Genomic DNA, 13,459 nt, shown 5'->3' with positions numbered 1-13,459 from the left:
GCTCCTCCAGCCGCTCACGGCTGAAGTTCAAGGGTATGGTTCGTTTCTTCCCTGTGGGACGTTAGACTAAAGACCTGACCTTCTGAGTTGGTTTTCTTTTTTTCTTTTTTTTTAATTTTTTTTTTTCTGAGTTGGTTTTCTTAATAAATTGGAGATTTTATTCTTACTCATATACATAGTTGGTATGAATTTATTAGAGAATACAAAGATAGTTAATATGTGAATATTTTAAAATGTACCTTACAAATACAGAACAAATCATTCTGGGCCCATGGAGTGCGTGAACCGTGTGCACAAACTGCCATTTACATTACAACTATCCTCAGGTGAATAATCGTTTGGTTTGGGTAAAGGGTGAATAAGATAGCCAAGTTCTAGGACCTCAGAGCCCTGCTGATGAGACAGACATAAACAGATTTACATTAATCCCAAGTGGAGGACACTTCCACAGAGACATGACCCAATGAAACAATTACCCTCCTGACAGAGCTGATACAAGGAATATTTGTGTGGGGTTTTTAGTAAAAGACATGTATCTTTTTAATGTTTATTTATTTTTCAGAGAGAGAGAGACCCAATGGGGGAGGAGCAAAGAGGGGGCAGAGGATCCCAAGTGGGCTCTGTGCTGAGAGTAGAGAGCCTGATGGAGGGTTTGAATTCAGGAACTGGGAGATCATGTCCTGAGCTGAAGTCGGCTACATAATTGATTGAGCCACCCAGGCACCCCAAGAGACAAATATCTTAAAGGAAGACAACTGGAAGTTTATGGAAAGTGATGTGTAGGGGTAATGTGCTTGTGCCTTAGGGGTGTCAAGCTTGGTTTTTATTAAAATAACCTTGATTTACAGTGTTCTTTAAGTCAACTCAGCAAGCACTGTGGAAGATACACTAGGATACAAAATATACATGATATAGATTAAACATATATTGATTGAGCATTTACTATATACCAGGCTCTGCTATATAGTAGGACAAATCTTCAAGGAGGTACATTCTTGTCAGGGAGTCTTTGTTCTCAACAGACACTCTATAGAGAGACCTTTCAGCCATATAGAAAATATGCTAATTGAGGGCCAAAGTGGGTTTGTACCTCAGTAACACTCTTTTCAGACCTCTTGTCAACCATCTACCCCACTAAAAATCTTTACAAGGGTTTTCCCAGGCTGTAACCTGTTCCTATTTTCTTTCCATCCGCACTCCCACAACTGGCCCAGAGAGAAAACAGTAAATTTCAGAACTTACAGGGATTGCTGTGTATTGAATACTCAGGGAAGGCTTCAGGGAAGTCATGGAAGAAATGGAAATGGAGCTGAAACTCAGTCTAATGGAGAAGCCTAGATAAGTGGAGAAATCTAAGAGACAAAATTGGTCAGAAGACTATGGCAAAGACAGACACACTCAGGGAACAGAACTTAGCCTGGATGGAGTGTTTATTGGTGGTTTAGGAACACTGGATGGGTAGAGAAGCACATAGTCAATCATAATAATCCAAGGTGACACATGAATAGAACCTGAATTATAGGGGTGAATAGAAAAGATGGCATATGTGGGTTCTGTTCTGGATCCTAACAGACCTGTATTTGAGTCCCAGCTCATGACCTCCTGGCTGGGAAATTTCTTAATCTTTCTAAGTCTGCTTTCTCCTCTCTAAAATGACATCCTTTTTTCTTTAATGATATATTTAACCCAGTATATTAGTATTAGTATTATTTTAACACATAGTCAATATAAAAATTATTCATGAGATTTTTACATTCTTTTCTCATACTAAGTCTTTTGAAATATTGTATTTTTCATGTATAGTACATCTCAATTCAGACTAGCCACATTTCAGTTTCTCATAGCCACATGTATTATTGGACAGCATAATTAAAACACTTTAGTCATAAGAGAATGCTCAAGATCTATTGCTAAATAAAAAGGCAGACTGCAAAACTATGCTGTGTGGTCTAATTGTGTAACACACGCATGAAAATATACATATGTATGGATAGTAGAAAATAGTATTGAAAAGAGTCCACAACAGAAACTTGTATTGGGGATAATTTTTTATATTTTGTCTACTTTTATGTATTCTCTGTTTGATCATGCCTTTCTTTTATAGTTAGAAAAAAAATTTGATTTTCTAAAGGAGAGATATATTTGTTTATTATCACTGTAACAAACTACGAAAAACTTACCTTAAAACAACACAAATTTGTTACCTTACAGTTCTGTAGTTCATTAGTCTGAAACAAGTCTCACTGGACTAAAATCAGTGTGCCAGCAGGGTTGTATTCCTTCTGGACACTTTAGAGCAGACTCTGTTTCCTTGCTTTCTCCAGCTTCCAGGGGCTGCCTACATTCCTTGGCTCATGGTCCCCTTCCTCTATTTTCAAAGCCAGCTATGTTGCATGTCTCTGATCCTGATTTCGATGTCACATCTCCCATTCTGACTGTTTTTTTCTGCCTCCCTCTTCCATAATCTCCCTTGTGATTACATTGGGTGTACTTGGATAATCAAGGATAATCCTCTTATTTTAATGTCAGCTGATTAGCGACCTCAATTTCATCCGCAACTCCATTCCCCTTTGCTTCATAACATAACATGATCCAGGGATTAGGCCATAGAACCCAACTTGGAAGGGTCATTATTCTGCCTACCACAAAAGGCATAGTCATGATTGCACTATCTAAAAAATCTCTCTATTCTCCTCTCAGGGATATGGTAGGACTATACTTCCCTGATGCCTTTAAAGTTAGGATATGACTCGCTTTGGCCAATGCAATAGAAGTGGAAATGACATGCGTCAATTCTGGGTAGAAGCTTTACAACACAACGTGTGTCTGCCATGTTCTCTTTGCCCTGACTTTGTTATAAGGGAAGTATTGATTGAAATGGCACTTATGTCAGCTGGATCTGAGAAAGATTAAGATAAGCAGAACCTTCCTACTATTTTTCACTGGCCAGACTCTGTGAGTGAGAAATAAATGGTATGGTAGTGTGTTATTCCACTGAGATTCAGGGGTTGTTTGGTCCTATAGACAAACTTAGCTTGTCCTGACTGGTAGAAGAGGTTAAGAAATGTATCTGTTTTAGTTAGGGGTGTGTGTGTGTGTGTGTGTGTGTAAATGCTGAGACAGGTTAAGTGATAGAGACCATGAGAGTGTGAAGAGGAAATGGGGACATTAAGGGGGTGGGGGGACACTGGAAATAAGCTATCTTGATCACCATACTTTCTCCTAAATTAGAACAAAATGGCTTATCCATGTTAGGGGCATCTTTGGGCCCACCTTTGACCTCTAGAGAAGCCCTAAATTTTGTAATAGAACCCATCTGCTGCTCAAGAGCCCTTCAGCTGCTAGCCCAAGAGAACCCTGGATGTTTGGGGCCCTCAGGAGGGGTTTTCCCTGAGGCATCACCTCCTCAAGCCTTCTTAGGCTGGTAAGGTACTATATTCTAGGGGACTCTGGACTCCCTGAAGTTTGTATGTGGATCAGGGACATGTTTTCATGCCATCCCAAGACTGAGCTACTGCCTCACTGTATCTGTAAGCCGTATGAAGCATCCAGTAGTTTACAAAACATGTTCACTTTTGTGTTTCCATTTTGTCCTCTCAATAATCCCATGAGATGAACAGGGATTTTTGTTTTTTATTTTTATATTTTATTTTATTTTTTTTTCAACGTTTTTATTTATTTTTGGGACAGAGAGAGACAGAGCATGAACGGGGGAGGGGCAGAGAGAGAGGGAGACACAGAATCGGAAACAGGCTCCAGGCTCTGAGCCATCAGCCCAGAGCCTGATGCGGGGCTCGAACTCATGGACCACGAGATCGTGACCTGGCTGAAGTCGGACACTTAACCAACTGCGCCACCCAGGCGCCCCTATTTTTATATTTTAAATTAAATGTTTATTTCTTTTGAAAGAGAGAGTGTGCATGCACATGCATGGGAGGGGCAGAGAGAGAATCCCAAGCAGGCTCCATACTGTCAATAAAGAGCCCAATGTGGGGCTCGATCCCATGAACTACAAGATCATGACCTGAGCCAAGATCAAGGGTCAGACACTCAACTGACTGAGCCACCCAGGTGCCCCAGGGACTGTTTTTTAGATTAAGACACTGAGGATTACAGTGGTAGAAAAATAGAAGAACTGGGAATAGAATCTAGGGTGGGATTCGTCCCATACCAGGGCTGTGGAGAGTGCTTCCAGAGGAACAAATCTACCTCAGTGAACACCACTCATTAGTCTGTGATGATTTGTTGAGCACCTACTCTGTGCTCTGTGTTGCTCTCCCTAATGGCTGAGAGTATAGTCCCAAGAAGCCACAAAAGATACTCCCCAAATCAGTAGATAATTTCATAACCTTCCATTTCTGTTTAGTTGAGTAGATATATCCTCCTAGGTCCCACTTAGAAAATCTAAGAAGTTATTAATTCAGACTAATAGTAATGAGGTCTGTGAAACAGCTAAGTGCCAGATGTTGTGCTTTTCTGGCTACTTCAGAGCTAGCAGTAATTAAAAACAATTTTCCTGGAATTGAGCTGGCATCATCCACAGAAGCTCTACATAGAGATGTTCTGACCTGATAAAGCCCTCTATGAAATGAAGCTATTAACTGAAAGAGTCACGTTAAACTCAACTGCATTAATAATACAGAAAGGGGGAAAAATCAAAGTTTACTAGATAGAAAAGAAAAAACAAGCAAACCAAGAGAATATGGAAATACCATATTTTAACTTCTAAGAGGGCACAACAAAGCCAAAAGATATAAATTATCACTCTAAGATAGGACACTTGAAAACTTTTTAATTCATTTGAAAAAGAGAGTCGCTTAGTAGTTACATTGCGATCTCTCTTTGAACTTGGTGTCGATTTTCATTTACAAATGTGTTGAACTAGTCATGGGTGCCTGGGTGGCTCCGTCAGTTAAGCATCCAGCTTCCACTCAGGTCATGATCTCATGGTTTGTGGGTTCAAGCCCCGCATCGGGCTCTGTGCTGACAGCTCAGAGTCTGGAGCCTGCTTCAGATTCTGTGTCTCCCTCTCTCTCTGCCCCTCCCCTGTTTGTGCTCGGTCTCTCTCTCTCTCTCTCTCTCTCTCTCTCTCTCTCTCTCTCTCTCAAAAATAAACATTCAAAAATATTAAAAATAAATCGGGGTGCCTGGGTGGCTCAGTCAGTTGGGCATCCGACTTTGGCTCAGGTCATGATCTCACAGCTTGTGAGTCCCAGCCCCCCTGTCGGGCTCTGTGCTGACAGCTTAGAGCCTGAAGCCTGCTTCAGATTCTGTGTCCCTCTCTCACTTTGCCTCTCCCCACTGGTGCTCTGTCTCTATCTCAAGAAAAAATAAACATTAAAAAAAATTTTTTTAATAAATAGATAAATCAAGGGGCCCAAGCAAACCTTTCAGAAAGGCCACCTCACCCACTACTACCTGAAAAAAATGGATCAATCTGGCCCCATTCATACACCAAACCCCCTCACATTTACCTTTAGCCTTCTCTGGATTAGAAAAAGCCTGAATTTAAAATGTACCCAATATTCAAATTATAGCATATGAAGAATCAACAAATCTACATGTGGTATTTTGAGCATTTTAAACAATAAGCTAAACCAAATCCTCCCACTATAATTCAAAAAGTATTTGCATAGCACTTACTATGTTCCCCATTCTGTGCCAGCCATTAGGGAGGGTGGTAAGGAATTGCAAAACCCAGCCTCTGTACTTTAGTATCTGGTAATTTCATTAAAGAGAAGATTCGTGAAACCCTATACAAGAGAATAAAGTTCAAACCAAAATGAGATGGAAATAGCTAATGCAGAGGAAAGTTCGGAAGAGGAAAGATCTGTGTGAGATGGACCATTCATTCATTCAACAAATATTTACCAAATATAGAACTGTGTGCCAAGCACTATTCTATACACTAAAGATATGGTATGACAAAGACAAAGTTCTTGCTTTCATGGAGTTTATGTTGTCACATGGGACACAGCACACCAATAAACAAACAAATACATGCTATAGTGTCTGATGGTGGTTAAGTGCTGTGAAGAATGAAACAGAGTGCTAGTGTGGTGCCCTTTTAGATGGAGACCAGGAACACCCTCTCTGAGGAGGTGACCTCTGAGCAGAATCCCTACTGATATGAGGCATGAGCCCCATAAAGATCTGGGAGAAGAGTGCTCTCTGCAAAGAGATCAGCAAGGGAGGTGACATGATGTGGCTGTGTTCCAGACAGCAAAAAAAGGCTAACGGAACTGGAACTGAGTAAGTGTGGGGGAGATGTCCAATCTGGCCCCGGAGACATCACTCAAGTGAAGTCTTGTTGTTGACTTGAAGTCCATGTTGACTTGACATGGGATTAGTTTGTCATCCTGAGCACATGGGGAGAACATTCCAGCTGATCAGTTAAATTTCTACCACCTGGTGCCATAAGGACTTATAATAGGGTTAGAGAAAAGTAAAGAGAATTAGAGAGTTACATTTCCTACATGTCTATAAGGCGTACATTTGAGGACTCAAGTTAACAGTTCTTATAACACATCTATTTGCTCCCTTATCAACTATTTTGGGTTTTAATTGCTAACTCTTTTTTAAAAACTGTTCTCAGGGGCACCTGCATGGCTTAGTCAGTTGAGCGCCTGATTTTGGCTCAGGTCATGATTTCATGGTTCGTGAGTCTGAACCCCACATTGGGCTCTGTGCTGACAGCTCAGAGCCTGGAGCTTGCTTGGATTCTGTGTCTCCCTCTCTCTCTGCCCCTCCCCTGCATTCTCTCTCTCTCTCTCTCTCTCTCTCTCTCTCTCTCTCAAAAATAAACATAAAAACATTTTAATAAAAAAATAAAATGTTTAAAAAAACATTCTCAGATTGATGATGATAAAGGAAGCAAAATGGGAATGAATAATCCTATCTTCACACTGCCTTCTGTAAGCAGTGGCAATGGTCTTGCCTCTTTGAAGAGCTTTAAAACCCCTTTCAAGGCCTCTAAATTGAATTACCAATTTATAGGAAATACAAGGGACAGAGGACCATGTTAAACACCACCACAGGGATGTAGTTGGCAGAATCCAGACTGTGGGGAACTCTACAGAACAACCTGGTTTCTTCCAAAAACTTGTGAGGAACACAAAAAGGTAGACAGTGAGAAATGTAGGGAAAACCTATAGAGTAAAAGAGACTTCAGGAACATGTCAACCAATCACAATGTGCAGAACTTATATGGATCCCGACACAAACTGCAGAGAGGAAAGACAAAAAAACCTACAAATATTTATGACCTGGAGGTAACTGGAAATTTGAACATTAATAGTCTATTTATGATATTAAGGAATTATTGTAGGAAAAACTGTAGGAATTATTGTAGGAATATCATAAGGAATCTCTTTGTAGGATGGTAATGGCATTATGGTTTAGAAATACATACCAAAATATTTTCCAGTCAAACAAGATAATGATTAGTATTTGCTTCAAAATCATATAAGTCGGCTCGGCAGATAGGTGGACAGGAGTAGGGGGCATTGATGGGGAGGGAAATAAATCAGGAGTCAGCAAACTGTTTCTATAAAAGGCCAGATCATGGCTGTGGGCCAAGGTCTTTGTTCCCCCTACTCAACTCTGTCACTATTAAAGCAGCCACAGACAAAATATAAAGAATGAGTATGATTATATTCCAATGCAACTTTATAAAAACAAGGAGTGAGCTGGACTTGGCCTTTAGTTACCCCTGGTCAAAATGATCATTATTGTAGCTGATTCATGGTTACATGGGAGTCCATTACATTACTCTGTCTACTTTAGCATATGTTTGACATTTTTCATCACACAATATTTAAAATGAGTTAACGTCTTTATCACATTATTCTCAAGACTCAGATCACTCATCAGCCTTCTCAGCATTATTCTTTAATTTTTTTTTTTTTTTAGAGAGGGGTGGAGGGGCAGAGAGACAGAGAGAGCGAGAATCTGAAGCAGGCTCCACACTGAGCACAGAGCCCCATGCAGGGCTCAATCTCGCAACTGTGAGATCATGACCTGAGCCGAAATCATGAGCCAGACACATAACCAACTGAACCACCCAGGCGCCCTCAGCTTTACTCTTGTGGGTGAGTGTCCTTCTTCTACTTGACTTGGTTCACATACCCTTTATTTCTCCTTTTGTGTATTGGCTTTTAAACACCAAACTCACATGAGGGCCCTTTGAACAACCACATTAATTTCATTGTGGCCTCCCTACTTTCTGCCATGTTGAGATTATTCTTCCATATATGTTTTTTATTTTAAAGTTTCTGTCTTGTTTTGTTTTGTTTTATTTTCATTGTTTGGTTTTCTCACTCCTCTTAAGCTATCCCACTGTAAGTGGAATGAGGCCACACCCAGCATTTCTCTAAATAACTTAAGAAATATAAAAACCCTGCTTCTCTCAGTCTAAGGTGCTTATTCCACAAATATTTACTAAGGCTACTATGAGCCAGATTTTATGGCAGTATCTGTGGAAGCAAATATAAATATGATTCAGTCCCAAATCATGGGGAGCTCCCAGAGTTCCACAAACCCTCCCTTTCCTCTCTTCAACACCAAAACACTGTCCTCTAAGTTTCCCATCTCTTTAATATCACCAGTTATTCTCATTATGAGTAGAATTCAGCTCAGTATATCAATTGCCTGTGCTTTTCCTTTTGCATTCTAGAAAGACAGACTGACTCAGGGTAAGTAAATACGGGTGCAGCCCCAGGGAAGAGGGAACCTGGAGCTTAACAGAGTTTCCTGAGCTTCAATTATCTGCACATTATAACACTATTACTTACTTAACACTTTTTAATTGATTCATTTTAAAAAACTGATGTAGCCATTAATATTTGGAGATGCTAACTTGGGCTTTCCCACCATCTATACCTCCAGCATTCACCTGGGAGAAAGACCTTTCTGTACATACTGTCCTCAGGGTTATCAACTTGCTGAGGTTATTTTAAAACCCCCAGTTTATTTTTTTAATGTTTATTTATTCATTTTGAGAGGGGGGAGGGACAGAGAGGGAAAGAGAGAGAGAGAGAATCCCAAACAGCCTCCATACTGTCAGCACAGAGCCCAAGGTGGGGCTCTCTCACAAACCATGAAATCATGACCTGAGCCTAATCAAAGAGTTGGACTCAACCAACTGAGCCACCCAGGAGCCCCTAAACCTCCCAGTTTGGTCTTAAAAGCCACAGCTTTTGATTAGTGTGAGCCTTCTAGGGGAAACAAAAGTTTTGGAGAATCAACAATTAAGTCCATCAGGAAGAAGGGCATAAAGAGAGTGGATTATAAGTAGTAAGTCCAAAATATGCATGATCCTCAAAGGGAAATGAAACAAGATGGGAGTAGGAGCATCAGGAAAGATGTGACTGGAGCTTGAATGCTTTGTGGATGGCAGAGAGGGGGTTCAGGCTAATTCTAGCAGGTGCTGTAAAGCAGCGTTTCTTATACTTTAATGTGCAGGCAGGGTCTGGCTCAGTGGATCTGGAGCCACCGCATTTCTAACAAGCTCCCGGGTGATACTGATGTTTATGACCCACAGACTATGTTCTGATTAGCAAGGCTGTAGAAAGTCCGAACTGCTCCCATGGTCTCCTGGGGAGGATCTGTTCTGAGATTGAGCTGTGGGCTCGCTCAGAGGCACGAGAAGGACAAAAAATAGGCCTCAGGAGCTGGTGCCAGGGCACAGTGTCAAGACTCACTGAGACTGCATCATACCCTGTGAAGGAACAGAGCAGACGAGACACCCTGTTCTTCCCTGATGCCAGAATAAATGTCACTTCAGGGTGAAGGGAAGGGGAAGGGGACATCATTCTAAGGAGAATCCTGAACTGACCCCCAAAAGATTGAATTTTAAATTGGGGTTGATTGAATTTGATCATTCTTTCTGTTGCTCAGGAAGAAATAGAGCCCAAGGCTAATGTGATATCAATTATAGGGAAATAAAATGAAATTTCTGCATATGAGAGCACTGTATGTAAAATTTCATACCTGCTAAAATGTTTACTTACCATTTTATAATACATTTCAGGTGTACAACATAGTGATTTGACAATTATATACATTACAATGTGTTCACCACGATAAATGTCGTCACCATCTGTCACCATACAAAGTTATTACAATATTATTGATGATATATATTCCCTATGCAGTACTTTTCATCCCCATGACTTATTTATTTTACAACTGAAGGTTTATACCTCTTAGTGCTCTTTACCCTTTTTTCTTCTTTTTCAAACTGCTTACATCAGGTTCTGAATAAGGGCCACACAATGCAATTGATGGAGATAAGTTTTTTACATCTCTTTTAATTTGTAGGCTCTTCTACCCTTTTTCTTGCAATTTATGCTTGCTTTCTTTTGTTTTGTTTTGTTTTGTTTTATTAATGCAGTGGCCATGTACCTGTTAAAACCATCTTGTGGTGAAAGTTGTCCCACACCTCAGGGAATGCTCTCTAATCAATAATTGTAAGGCACTAATGTTCCTGGCAATAGGAGGCACTCAGAAATATTTGTTGAAGGGAAGGAAGGAAAAGGAGGGAAAGTAGGGAGGGTTGGGAAGAAGGAAGAGCTAGTGGGGTTATGGGGTCCTCCTCCCAGTCTGAGGGACCCCTCATCAGTGACTCCTACATGGGTTAACCCCACACAACTGACCACTTCCTCCCCAAATTAAGATCTTCAATGCCTTCTCATAGCCTGCAGATCAAGTTCAAGCTTCTAAAAGTAAAAGAGCAGGCTCTAGTCTGCTCCAGCCTACCTTTCCAGTTTCTTGCCCAGAGCCACCTGATTATAACGAAACTAATCCATGCTCATGGCTATGAAATCAAATATCGCAGATGGGTTTATGATGAAAAGCTGCCGTCCTCTCTTGGTACATCCCACTGTCATCCTGCTCTCCAGAAGCAACTACTTTTACTTACCTCTTCAGTTATTATCTTCACCTTTATGAAAATACGCCATTATGCAATCATATACTATCATGTCAACGCATAAATAACTGCTATTAAACAAATTTCTTGATAGAAGTTATTATCTATTCCTTCCTGTGATAGATGAGCATTGAGCTCACTTAGATCTCCTTACTACCCTACCCTTGCAACTCCCAATATCACCTTTTCAGCTACCAGTATGAGTTACTAACAGATATGAAAAATAAGGTCTCAATACGTGTGTTAAATGGTCTTGTCCCCCTCCCCTTTTTCCGTAATAGATGTCTTCAGCTTTTCGAGCTGATTTTCCCCATTAGAGATAACCAAGGATATTTCAGGTATTTTCCCTTTAAACTGCTGGGGAAGGAAATCTAAAAGATAAAAGAAAAATGTTTCTTCTTCCCAGAGGAAATAATAAAACCATTTAGGATAAAGTATTCTATTCATGCTAGATAAGGGCACTCTATGACCAGGAACAACAGCCTGATCAGGCAGACCCAACTGTCACAGATGTTGCCAGGGTTCAGGGGCTCAATGTCAGTCTGTCCCGCCTCTTCACCAGATTCTGGAGAAAAGCAGAAATCTCATGCATCACAGAGCGCACTCCTCGGAGGTGGTGAATTGGCAACAGTCCCCAAAGTGCCCATCTACCTTTCTTCAATGTAGGAAGCCGTGTGAAAACAAATAATCCCATTCTGTTTTCTGTCACTAAAACTTCCCCTTTAAGTTATTTGTATAAAGAAGACTTAAGAACTGTGGACTTTAAAGTTCGATGTAACTCTGACCCCTTACAAGTCCACAGTTATTGTTGGTTGTCCTCTTTGATAAACTGAGCACTAATGCTAATACTTAAATTGACATCACTTTTCTGAAAGGTGTAAATAACTAGGACATTTCTTTCACAAGTTCCTTCTTTTATTCATGAACGTAAAACTGATCCTATGTTTGTGTTGAAGCTTTTTTTTCAAATAGAGAATTTGAAACTTTTGTTTTATTTTCTATCACCCAAATTTTATAATTCGTACTTTGGAGGGGGGGATTCCTCTCCGCAAGGGTCTGTTTATATTACCAGGGTTTTTAAAATTATGGTGAAATACACATAACATAAAATTTATCACCTTAGCTATTTTTAAATGGACAGTTCAATAGTGTTAAGTATATTCACATTGTTATGCAATCAATTTCCAAAACTTTATCTTACAAAACCCAAACTCTATATCTATCAAACAATTCTTTTTTCCATGCTCCCATGCTCCAACCTCCTCCCCACCCCTCAAAGCCCCTGGAAATCACCATTCTACTTTCTGCCTCTATGAATTTGACTGCTCCAGGTACCTCATGTAAGTGGAAACACACAATATCTGTCTTTCTGTGGCCGGCTTACTTCACTTAGTACAATGTCCTCAAGGTTCATTCATGTTGTAGCATGTGTCAGAATTTTCCTTCTTTATTTCCTTTCTTTGTAAGGCCATTGTATGCATATACCATACTTTTTTATGCATTCATCTGTCAAAAAACATTGACATTGCTTCCACTTTTTGGCTATTTTGAACAATGCTGCTATGAACACGGGTGTATAGATATTGGTTTGAGACATTGTCTTCTGGAATCTCTCTCTTCTCTCTCTCTCTCTCTCTCTCTCTCTCTCTCTCTCAGAAATATATATCTGAGGACACTAATTATAACTTTTAAAAGTTTTTTTCCCATGAATCAACTCCTAGGGATTAATTTTAGTTGTTTTGTTTAATATTACATAGTTCTGTTCCCTGAAGATTTTGGTTCCCCATCCATACTTAAGAATGAGGCAATATAAAAGCTTGCCATCAGCTCTGTGCCTATGGCAGGGTTTGCCAACTACCAGGCATCACTTTAGGTGAACAGAGAGGGGACAGACATTAAGCTTTGGACCTCATAAAATGGAATGGGAAAAGGCTGTGTGCTGACTGAGGCACCAATTCACACACTCAATGCTCAATCTCTCGTGAGACAATTTTTCCATTTCTTTACTTTTTTTTTTGGTGCTTTTGTTTGTTTTGTTTTATGAATTTGCTTAAATTCTTTTTCCCCCAGCTTTTTAAAGGCATACTTGAAAAATAAAAATTCTTTTTATTTAGGTTGTACAATGTGATTTCTTTTTCCTTTTTAAGGTGTACAATGTAATGATTTAATGTATGTATACATTGTGAAATTACACACGATGAAATGTTATTCAGCCATAAAAAAGGAAATCTTGCTATTTGTGACAACATTGATGGCATTAAGTGAAATAAGCCAGACACAGAAAAACAATTACTATATGCTCTCACTTACCTGTGTAATATTAAAAGGCCAAACTCATAAAATCAGAGAGAAGATTGCCAGAGGCGGGGCTTGGTGGGAAATGGGGATACGTTGGTTGAAGGGTACAAACTTTCAGTTATAAGACGAATCTAACGTACTACACGGTGACTATCGTTAGTACTATTGTATTACATTCTTGAAATTTACTGGGAGTAAATCTTAAGTGTTCTCACAACACATGCAAAACAA

General features: G+C 39.9%; 1 protein-coding gene across 1 annotated transcript in view; it reads right to left on the bottom strand.

The window, feature by feature from the left end:
- Positions 1-38: 38 nt before the first annotated feature.
- RGS22 (regulator of G protein signaling 22) overlaps positions 39-13,459 on the bottom strand; it is a 177,600-nt gene continuing 164,179 nt past the window's right edge. The window contains exon 28 of the mRNA XM_086696049.1: positions 39-66. The gene's annotated coding sequence lies outside the window, so the exon portion shown is untranslated. The remainder of the gene's footprint in view (positions 67-13,459) is intronic.

Source organism: Puma concolor, chromosome F2 (genome assembly GCF_028749965.1).
Source record: "Puma concolor isolate L17-30 chromosome F2, mPumCon1.1.hap2, whole genome shotgun sequence".
Lineage (NCBI taxonomy): Eukaryota > Metazoa > Chordata > Mammalia > Carnivora > Felidae > Puma > Puma concolor.
The sequence above is the reverse complement of the archived record's forward strand: the minus strand, read 5'-3'. Positions and strand labels throughout refer to the sequence as shown.